Here is a 10,881-nt window from a genome sequence, read left to right as displayed (position 1 = left end):
TACGCTTGTTTTGAAAGCCTGTGGTGGTACAGCTATCTGCCCATCACTGGATTTTATGTCCTTGGGAAGCATGCACTGCCACACACCTGCAGACTGCCTCAGCCAGGGCCTCACACTCTCGGACCACTGATTCCAGGAGGGTTGGGCAGGGGGATCACTTGCTGAGTTAACCACTCAGCCCTCCAAGGAATGAGAGGAGATGAAAACCAAAGGTGCCATCTGCAGGTGGTTGGAGACGCCCTGCACCGTTGGTTGCTGAGTTTTCCCGTGTGTGCATTTACTCTCTGCCCTCTGCCATGGCTGTCCTAAGGGTGACACAGGAAGAGGATTTTATCCCTTTTGAGACTTTGTGTCTAGTTTGGGGCCCAAGGGGGAGAGAGAGAAGCAGATCCACTGGTCCAGGCTTGGATGAGAGCATTTCTTTAATTAGACAAAGGAGGCAGGCTGCCAGAGAACAAGCCAAGAGCTCCTGGGGCACATCAACATCCCTCCTGTCTAACAATTAGCAGGTAATCAGCTGTTGGAAAATCCTCTGCTTGGGGTGGTACCAAGGAAGGGGCTGTAGTCATCTAAGTGAAAAAGGATGCTGAAAGCAAACACCATTGAGGGAAAAGCCTGCAGAGCTAGTTGGAGACCTGGGCTCCTGTCTCAGCCCTGCCATTGGCCTCTGCGTGAACTTGGCTGAGTCACTTGCCCTCTCTGGGACTACATTTTATGAAAGAGAGTAAGGCAGTGATCTCTTAGATGCCTTCTAACTAGGCTGACCAACCGTCTCAGTTTGCCCATGACTGCCCTGGCTTTACTACTGAAAGTTTCCCATCCAGGAATCCCTGCTTCCAACTGAAAATTCCCCTACTTGATTGTTCTAGTATCTTCCCTCCGGGGTCTCAATCCCTTTCCTCTGTGCTGTAGAAGCCTGGATTCTTTGGATCAGAAAATCCCTGGGACGATTGCTTCTGCTAAGGGCTGTGTCAGGGGTGATATTCAAAGCATGTAACATCCTCTATGACCAGGGCACCAACCCATCAGAAAGGACCAGACCATAAACCCCAGGCTACTCCCCGCCCTGAGACATGAGCAACCCTACACTGAAAGTGGGCTCCCATCTTCAGATCTGTGATAATCCCACCTCTTTTTGTAGTCACACTAGTGACTTCAGGGCCGGTAGAGCTGAAGGGTGACCCAGCTTCTCTTTTGATCCTTGTTCTCAGACTGAAGGTGGTGACTCCCCAGTTTACTGGTCAGATCACCCTCAGCCCAGCTTTTTTTTTTTTTTTTAATCTTTATTGGAGTATAATTGCTTTACAATGGTGTGTTAGTTTCTGCTTTACAACAAAGTGAATCAGCTATACATATACATATATCCCCATATCTCCTCCCTCTTGCGTCTCCCTTCCACCCTCCCTATCTCACCCCTCTAGGTGGTCACAAAGCAGTGAGCTGATCTCCCTGTGCGATGCAGCTGTTTCCCAGTAGCTATCTATTTTACATTTGGTAGTGTATATATGTCCATGCCACTCTCTCACTTCGTTCCAGCTTACCTTTCCCCCTCCCCATGTCCTCAAGTCCATTCTCTACATTTTTATTCCTGTCCTGCCCCTAGGTTCTTCAGAACCATTTTTTTTATATTCCATATATATATGTGTTAGCATACAGTATTTGTTTTCCTCTTTCTGACTTACTTCACTCTGTATGACAGTCTCTAGGTCCATCCACCTCACTACAAATAACTCAGTTCCGTTTCTTTTTATGGCTGAGTAATATTCCATTGTATACATGTGCCACATCTTCTTTATCCATTCATCTGTCGATGGACACTTAGGTTGCTTCCATGTCCTGGCTATTGTAAAGAGAGCTGCAATGAACACTGTGGTACATGAGTCTTTTTGAATTATGGTTTTCTCAGGGTATATCCAGTAGTGGGATTGCTGGGTCGTATGGTAGTTCTATTTTTAGTTTTTTAAGGAACCTCCGTACTGTTCTCCATAGTTCAGCCCAGCTTCTTACAGCCTTTAAAGTTAAGACCGCTCTGGGTACTGATGACTAAATCCAGAGTATAGTTTCTACCCTGAAACTAACTGGGCTGCCAGTTGTTTTTTCATTCAGAGAGGAGCCCCTAAATTATTTGGGGTTGAGGGAGTTTAAAGTCTCAAATAATGGTTGCCATACATCTATCAAGGGCAGAGGAAAGAAAACTCATGTGACCTCTGGCTCTCGCTCACCTCCATGCTTGTTGAGCCCATTTCCCATGACCTCCCTGCCTGTTTTGGTCCTTCCTTCGGTGTCTCCCTCATCCGTTTGTGTTGTGTCTTGCGTGCGGTCACTTGCATTAGGCATTGTGCTACAGGTTGGTGAAGCTGAAGTTGGATATGACCCCTACGGTGACGCTGCAATGTGGCAGGGCAGCCCGACGTGAGCAGCTGTCCTGGGATGTGGCTTTTTTGCTCTAACAAATTGGAGAGCCATCCCAGCATAACTGAGGGTGAGTCATTCTGCCCCCGGGGTGACATCTGGGCCAGGCCTAGAAGGTGAGGAGGAGCTACGGGTGGGAGAAAGCAGGCATGCCAGGCATGGAAAATGGCACACACAAAGGCACGAGCTCTCTCCCACCCCCTCTGACCATCTCCCTTTGTCACTCACTGTGGGTGGCACTGTGGGCGGCAGTGGGTCAGGGATTGCTGGGCCAGAGGCCAAGGCAAGCAGAGTCAGCTCTCAGGCGACTGCCAGGCCCAGGGAGCCCTGGCACATCCAGGAGACTTCTTCCTATTCCCCAGAGCAAATGGAAGCTGCAGAGGTGAATTTCCTCCCTTTCCTTTTCGTTCCTTGGAATACCTGCGTCCTCCTGTATCAAAGGACCAGCTCTGACCCTGCCTTCACCCCCCAGGCCCCTCTCCACTTTGTTGCCAGTCGCTGTCGATCCTAGCCCTCTGGCCTACACTCCCTCCTGTCCAGTTCCACAGCTGCCACCAAGGTTCAAATCCTAGTCATGTCCCACCTGGTTGGTTGCAACAACGTCTACATCAATCCCGTGATTCAAGCCTCTTTGTTCCTTACTGTCCTGTGTGTGCTGCCAGATGAATCTTTCCAAAACAGTGTTTTGTTGACCTCATGCACCTGTTTTGAAATCTTTGTAAGCACATTTCCTCAGACCTCACCGTCCACTGTGTTCAAACAAGGCCACTTTCATATTCACAACCCAGTTGTCTTTGGCTCCTGCCTCTCTGCTGACACTGGGCCTGTCTCTTCCAAATTGTACCCCAAGCAGTTCTGGGAAGCCCCGGGGTAGTGCTCTGAGCATCCAGGCCAGTCTGTGCATGTTTGCTAACAATCTGCACACAGGCCAGACATACACCGAGGAGTGTTTGGAGACTTACATGCTGTGACCTCTAGTATATGTGATTTTTTATTTTACAAAACAAACAAGACACTGCCCCAACAAAAACACCTGGTCCTTTGCCATAGATGATTTGAGAAGCACTGCCCTAGGGGATTCTCATGCACAAGTAAGTCTGGCCCCTCTGTGCATTCCCTCATTTGCTCCCTGTTACCCACTGGCAGACCCAGAGTTGCTTTTTCTGGAAAACAGTCCTTACTGCTTCTTTTCTTGGAGCACGGCTGTCAAGAGTCTTCATGCAAGAAGCAGCTTTCTTCAAATAAAAAAAAAAAACAAAAAACCAGCAATTCAGAACATCTGCCCTTTTAACATTAAATTTGGGATTTCCATTTCATTTATTTGTTTATTTATTTATTTGGCTACGCTGGGTCTTAGCTGTGGCACGTGGGATGTTTAGTTGCAGCATGCGGGATCTTTTAGTTGCGTCATGCGGCCTCTAGTTCCCTGACCAGGGATTGAACCTGGGTCCCCTGAATTGGGAGCATGGAGTCTTAACCACTGGACCACCAGGGAAGCCCCTGGGATTTCCATTTCAAATCACTATTTGCCTTCTTTCTCCAAAGCATTTCTTTTTTCCTGTTTAGCATGGTAACTAAAAAAAAAACAAACAAACCAAAAAAAAAACACTTTAAAATCAACTTTACTGAAAATTAAGTTCCATACCGTAAAGTGCACTTATTTTCAGTGTACAGTTTGATGAATTTTGACCAGTGGTGATACTTATTAGATCACCACCCCAGTTAAGATATAAAACAATTTCATCACCTTAGAAAGTTCCCTTGTATTCCTTTGCAGCCAATCCCCACTTCCACCTGCAGTGAGAGGCAATAACTGCTCTGCTTTCTGTTACTTCTTCTATAGATTGGTTTGGCTTCTTCTAGAATATCACATAAAATGGGATCATCCAGAATGTGCTCTTTGATGTCTGGCTACTTTTACTCACCGTAATGATTTTGAGATTCACCTATGATGTTGTATGCATCGTAGTTCAAGCCTTTTACTTGCTGAGAAGCATTCCATTGTATGTACCACAATTCGTTTATCTATTTTTCTGGGATACTTCCAGTTTTTGGCTACATGCGTAAGTTCTCTGAACATTCATGTGCAAGTCTTTGTTGGGACGATTGTTTTCATTTCCCTTGGGCAAATACCTAGTAGTGAGATTGCTGGTCATATGGTAAAGACTATGTTTAACTTTGAGAGAAATCAACATTAATCCAGAGTCCATGTCTCTTTTGATGGAAATCATATGATTTCTAATGAGACCCCAGCTCCAGCTGCTCTGGAAGATGTCAGTTGTGCCCTGCTCCAGGGACTCACCAAATCAAATTTCACATGAGTGCTCTGTCTTAGTGTCCTGACACTAATGCTGTTATGATCTGCTGTGAGTTGTGTTGCAAATACTAACCTGTGATAAAAACATATTTTAAAGTACCAATGTTTTTGAAAGATTTGCCTAAGAAATATAATGATATATAGAATCTATGTATATGTAGAATATATGTAGGGTTCAAGGTTATCTTTGGAATACACACATTTTCATTCACTTGCATTCTAATAGGCTTATCTTATCCATTGCTACAACTTGTAGTAAGTGGCTGCATTAGCATCCAGCCTAAGTTGTGTATAACAAAGACCCACAAAAACAGCAGCTAAATGAAACGAGAGAGAAGTCTATTTCTCAGTCATGTAAAACACTGATGGGGCAGCCTGTGGCTGGTAGGGAACCTCTATAGTCATTCGGGACCCAGGCTTCTTCTAGTTCACCATCCCTAGGGGTGGCCCCTGTCCTCATGATCCAGGATTGAAATAAAACTGTCATATCTACAATCCAGACAGAGGTGTGGGGGAGGGGGAGGACATACTCCCTCCCCTAGGGACACATTCCAGAGCTTGACTTTGCTATTTTTGCTTACATCCCATGGGCCATAATTTAGTCACGTGGCCAAGCCTCACTACAAGGAATCCTGGGAAGTATAGTAACGCTCCTACCTAAAACTGGGTTGCTGTATTACTGAGAAAGAAGGGAAGAAGTAATACTGAGGGACAAGAAGCAATTTCTGCCATTTGGCCATTATTGAAATATTATTAATAGTTATTTTGAAACTGTTGCAGTTTCTTATGCCCTACAGCATTTTGGTGGGTAATAAAAGTGTGGGCATGTCTGTAGGAGTGCTTTGTGCCTGGGAACAATGTCTTATAGGTGGTGTTGGAAAACAGGTTCCTTACCCTGATATTCAAGTGGCCACAGATTACTTATCCAAAAATTTCACCCTTTGGTTCTATATTGAGAGCTCTATTTTAGCCAAAAAGGGTCTTAAACAGATCTTTCTCCTTCTCTCTCATCGCTCATGTTGTTTCCTTCACTTAGAACCTTCCTCAGGTTCCTTGAATGTCCTGGGCTCATTCCCCACCTCAGCATTCTTGCATCACCTCACTCTGGGATGTTTTCCTCCAGAAAGCTTTTCAAACAGCCCTCTCCTTTCTGTCATTCAGATCTCATTTCAAATATCAAATGCTCAGAAAGTCCTTCTCTGAGTAAGTCTTCTAATACTACCTCTTCCTCACCCCACCTCATCACCCTACTTTATTTTCTTCATAGAATTTTCTTCACTACCTGAAATGACCTCATTCCTTTACTTGTTTATAGCTTTTCTGTGTCTTCCCCACTGGAATGCTCTAGGAAATCCAAGGGCTTGTCGGCTGCCCCCTGCTGCATCCCTAGCTCAGTGAAGCACCTTAGAGGCTCAATACTACATTGCTTAAATTAACAAGTAACTGGACACCTTTTTCTCTCTCCCTAAATCTACTCATGCTCTAAAGCCCAGCCTACACCCTCCACTTGCCCCATGAAGTGTGTTTTGATCCTTTCCCCTCCCATTTGCCTTATGCCTGACTTCTTCTCAACTTTTAAGTTGAAACTTAAATGCCTCTACCTTGGAAAGGCCATCGCTACTGAACCCAGCTCAAGCAGGTCCCCATTGCTTTATTAGAGCACCCTGCTCATTTCCTTCAGGGCACTCCTCCTGACTTATAATTCTACATTTACTTACTTGTGCACTTATTTTTTGTCTCTCCTCACTGGAAGTTAAGCTCTAGGAGAGGAAAGTTATGTCTGCCTTGTTCACCTGTGTATCCCTTGGGCCCAGCATGGTGTCTGCTATCTACTAGGTGCCCCAGATACTTGAGGATTAATGGATGAATTCCCAACCTGTTCTGTCTGTTCCACTTCCCCAGGGAATAATGATTCTCTCCCATTACCTTAAACTGGTTTTCAATCTTGCAAAATTCCGCATTTAGGCAAGTATTGTCCCACAATTGTGTAAGCTCCTTGGAAACAAGAACCAGTTCCCTCTTTATACCTCTTCACCCCAGCATCCTGGGCTCCCTTAGATAAATTTTTCTATCTATTCCAGGAATATTAATAAGCACTACAAGGAAACTGGATTCTGTGGCCAAAAAGTTTGGTTGGGACTAGGATAAACTTTAAAAACTTTTTTTAAATTGCAGAATTTTACAAGGATTTTAACACGCTAAGGCATGCTATAAATCTCCAAGAGTGAAGATAAAATAGTCAGCCTCATTATTTGTACATTGAACCCTCCATGTCCTTTATTCAGAGACTCATCTTATGTGTCCTAAGCATTTAATGGTACACACCTCCTTTTCCTCTAGTTTTTCCTGTTCCTCTTTCTGCCTCCTTACTTCCTTCCCTGCTTTTTCTCCAGTCAGCCTCCCTTCTTGTTAAAACTCCTTGCAAGTAGCCTTGACCCTGAACCCTCATTAGTGGTGTGTAGAGCACAGGTGTAATTGCTCAGCCCTACAAAGACCCACATATCTCTGGGTCTTATTTTCCACTCAGAGGATTTAGAAAATGGGACGATAAAGGATGCTTTCCTGATAAGTGTTTGGGGGGTGCCTTTTATATCTCAGACCATCTGTGGGGTCCATCTCCAGTTTGGAAGATGGAACTAGCGTTCAATCAGGAGCTGTGAGCAGGGTGTGAACCTGCTCCAACCTTAGGGTAGAGCAACAGGATCTCAGACAGCTCTGGGAGCCTTCCTCAGCATTGGACACTTTAATAGAAGTGAGTGTCTGACACCCCTGCTGAGATGTGAGTGTCTGATCTGAACTGTTGAGAAATGTTTCCTGGCTTACTATATGCATGAGGTATTGACTACACTTGTGGTAGCAAGATGAGCAAACCAATAAAAACAACAAACCACAAACTGAACAAACAAATAAAAGACCACCCACATTTACCAGGGAAAGCCCCACACAGCTTTGAGAATACTTATTCTACATAACAGAATTCCAGAATAGCAGTCAGGAACTTAGAGAAAGCATTGTACGCACGGCAAAACTGAGGTCAAGTTGAAGTGTCCGCCCAAGGCCATACGATTGAGGCTGTGACTGAGCAGGGATTAGCATCTGGAACGCCCAATTCTTAAGCTGGTGCCCTTTCAATTTTCCCCAGTGTCTCAGTAAAGGATATTTTTAGTACGTTGTACTTATTAAATAAAGTTTTATGTTCTCTGATGCTGTCTTACAAGCTTGGGAGCCAAATGTTTTATAAGAAACACAAATTAGTTTATTCTATGTATCCATTAATTGATTCCATAGGACTATTTGGGGGCTCAACTCAGTGGAGAAAGAACACCGTAAAATAACTATAAAGCAAGGTGAAGAAGGAAGTATTACTTTTGTCATGTTCCTTTGGGCTTTGTTTTGAAGGTAAGTAGAGACCACCTTCAAAGTTGTCATAAAATCAGAATGTTAGAGCCAGAGGGCAATTGAGAACACCCCCGTTTCATAGATAAGGAAACTGAGGCCCAGCAGTAATATCACTAGGTTAGATTATATGAGCTAATTCATGTAAAATGATTATCACAGTGCCTGACGTAGACAAGCTTCAGTTAATGCTAGCTGCTGTTACTGTAATCACTTTCCTTGTCATCATCATTATCAACTTCATCATTTTTTGCAGAGGGCTCTTTCTGCTCTGATGATCTATGTTCCTTCTATGCTTTGTTGCAATCATAATCTGGGCTCAGCAGGAGACAGAACCCTTCCTAATTCTATTCCTAGCAGTAGGACGGGGCATCCTCCTAATTTCGTCTCCTGGCCTGTTCCAGCCTGGGCTCCAGAAATAAACCAAGCCAAGCTTGAATGTCTGGGAAACGGGTACCACATTCCTAGCCAGACCCCATTCTTCAAGAAGAGGGAGGGAGAAGAGAATACTCTGTCTCAGCTAAGCTCCTAAAGTACATTATGAACCTGAGACTCCTAAGGCGTCCAGGTCAGGTTCTGAACCCAATGTGGTCCTCCATAGATGGCAGTAGACAGACACCAAGCTTCAGTTTCATTTTTAAGTCCATCACAAGGTGACCTTGGCCAAGTCGTTGTTTCATCATCACAGGGATACATAAACCTCCTCTCTCCTTGCTAAGAATTTCCCGGGTGGAGTGAAGTGGTGTCATATGCCAACAGGTAGTGGGGGATGGGAAAACTGGCAAAAAAACGCATGATACATATACAGATGTTAGGGGGGAAGGTGAGCTTTGTTTGGTGTTACCCTTGAGGGACTGGGATCTACAGAGTAGTCTCAAGGCATGAAGGGAGCACACTAGGACGTGGAGAGCGATCCAGGATCTGTGCCCAGGGGCTGCTGGAGAAGCAGGTAGTTAGAGCCATTGTCAGCTGCTCTAGTGTTTGTTTTGCTACCTGCCTTGGAAGATTTTTCACCCTCTTTACCCTCTCTCAGTTGCCGGCTTCAAGTAAACAGTTTGGTGAGGTTGTGCCATCAGAAGACAAGGCGCACTGATTTGCTGTGCTTTTCACTTGACACTCACTTTAAACACTGATGTACTTACTGCTTAGGACTTTGGGCATCTTGCCATGATGAGGCTAGTGGTGGGGCAGTGGTGGTGAAGAATTACGCTGTTTATAAGAGCAGTTTCCCTTTGGTACTGTGAGGCATCCAACACCCTTCAGAAGTGCAGGATCCCGTGTGCATCATGTTTTATTTGCCTCTGCCTGAGAGGGCCATTACAGGGTTTGGACTAGACGTTAAAACAATGTGTCACGTACCTCTAAGTAGAGACAATACTGTTGTACAGCCCTCCTAATAAATGACAAAATCTCTGTTTGAATCCAGAACTACCCTTCAACTCCACCTACTTTTTCAAGGAGCTCCTACATGGCTTAGGACTGAATCTTGGCTCTGCCACTGGTAGCTCTGAGATCTTGGGCAAGTTCTTATACTTTAGTTTCCTCATTTGTAAATCAGGGATGATAGTGCCCACCTCAGAGCTGTTATGAGTTTTAAATGAAGTAATGTGTAAAAATGTTTAATGCAGCGTCTGGCAAAGAACCAGCACTTACTGCATATTAATTGATACTGCTGCCACTATTAGTAATTGGGAAACAGGAATAGGAAAAATGGGGAGACGGGAACTGAGCTCAGACATGTAACCCAGCCAGAAATTTGTCACCAAACTATGAAATACATACCCTGCAACTTGGCTGGCAGATCACATCACCTTCCTTTCTCAGGTGCTCTAACATGAAGCCTGTGGTACCTAACACAGTGTCTCAAACTTTTTTGATCACGCCCTCTATCAGTAAAATAATTTTAAGTACTCTTCCATGATATGTGCATATTTGCTTGTATACCACTATATTATCAAATACATTATAAAACATATAAAATAAAAAAGTTTAAAACCGAGATAAAAATAAATATCAAGGGAAACTCTAATATTTCCTCCCATATTTGAGTTTTTTGTGCCGGTCTGTGGGTGGGATTGGGGGCTTGAGAGAGGCCATTCTATGAAGCACCTGCTGCAAGGATCAAATGAAATAGCCTCCTTCATTAAGCAGTTATAGGATTTTAGTTTGCTTATCATTAACCCATGTATGCACATAAACAATAATAATGATAAAGTCTCCTGAAAGTTACGCTTCAATGATAGCAATAGAGCTGTACTTTGAAGGGTCTAGTCATCAAAACCTCACTGAAAAATGCCATACCACATACCAAATGCCATTGCAAGAACTGGGAATGGAGATGAATAAAAATCCTGGCCACCCAGCATCTGGGCTTTTAATAGGGAAGACACACACAGTGAATCAACACAGCACCATGTAACATATGCAGTGAAAGAAAGTACAAAATCAGAATGAGAGGAAGGAGTAGGGGTTGTCAGGGAAAGCTTCCTGGAAGAAGTGATGCCTGGCTATGGTTTTAAAAGATAAATAAGTATTTAACAGACAGAGAAGAAAGGGTGTTTGGGTTAAAGGCACAGAGATGAGAAACAGCCCCCACATTCAGTATCCTGATTGGACTGTAAAGTGGGGACAAGTGGACAGAGATGATACTGGACAGGTGGTCAAGTACAGGTCATGGGGCCTTGAGCCTTCTGATGAAGTTTGGTTTGAAACCCAAGAAGGGGGGGATCCATTAAAGGCTATAGACAGGGGGGTGA

At 44.3% G+C, this 10,881-nt stretch overlaps 1 long non-coding RNA gene across 1 annotated transcript; it reads left to right on the top strand.

The window, feature by feature from the left end:
* Positions 1–453: 453 nt before the first annotated feature.
* Positions 454–3,690, top strand: LOC141278221 (uncharacterized). Its single transcript, XR_012330567.1, has 3 exons — positions 454–509; positions 2,348–2,482; positions 3,559–3,690. It is a non-coding gene; the product is annotated as an uncharacterized lncRNA (long non-coding RNA).
* The last annotated feature ends 7,191 nt before the right edge of the window (positions 3,691–10,881 follow it).

Source organism: Tursiops truncatus, chromosome 3 (genome assembly GCF_011762595.2).
Source record: "Tursiops truncatus isolate mTurTru1 chromosome 3, mTurTru1.mat.Y, whole genome shotgun sequence".
Classification (NCBI taxonomy): Eukaryota; Metazoa; Chordata; class Mammalia; order Artiodactyla; family Delphinidae; genus Tursiops; species Tursiops truncatus.
Note: the sequence above shows the minus strand (reverse complement) of the source record. Positions and strands in the feature narration are given on the sequence as shown.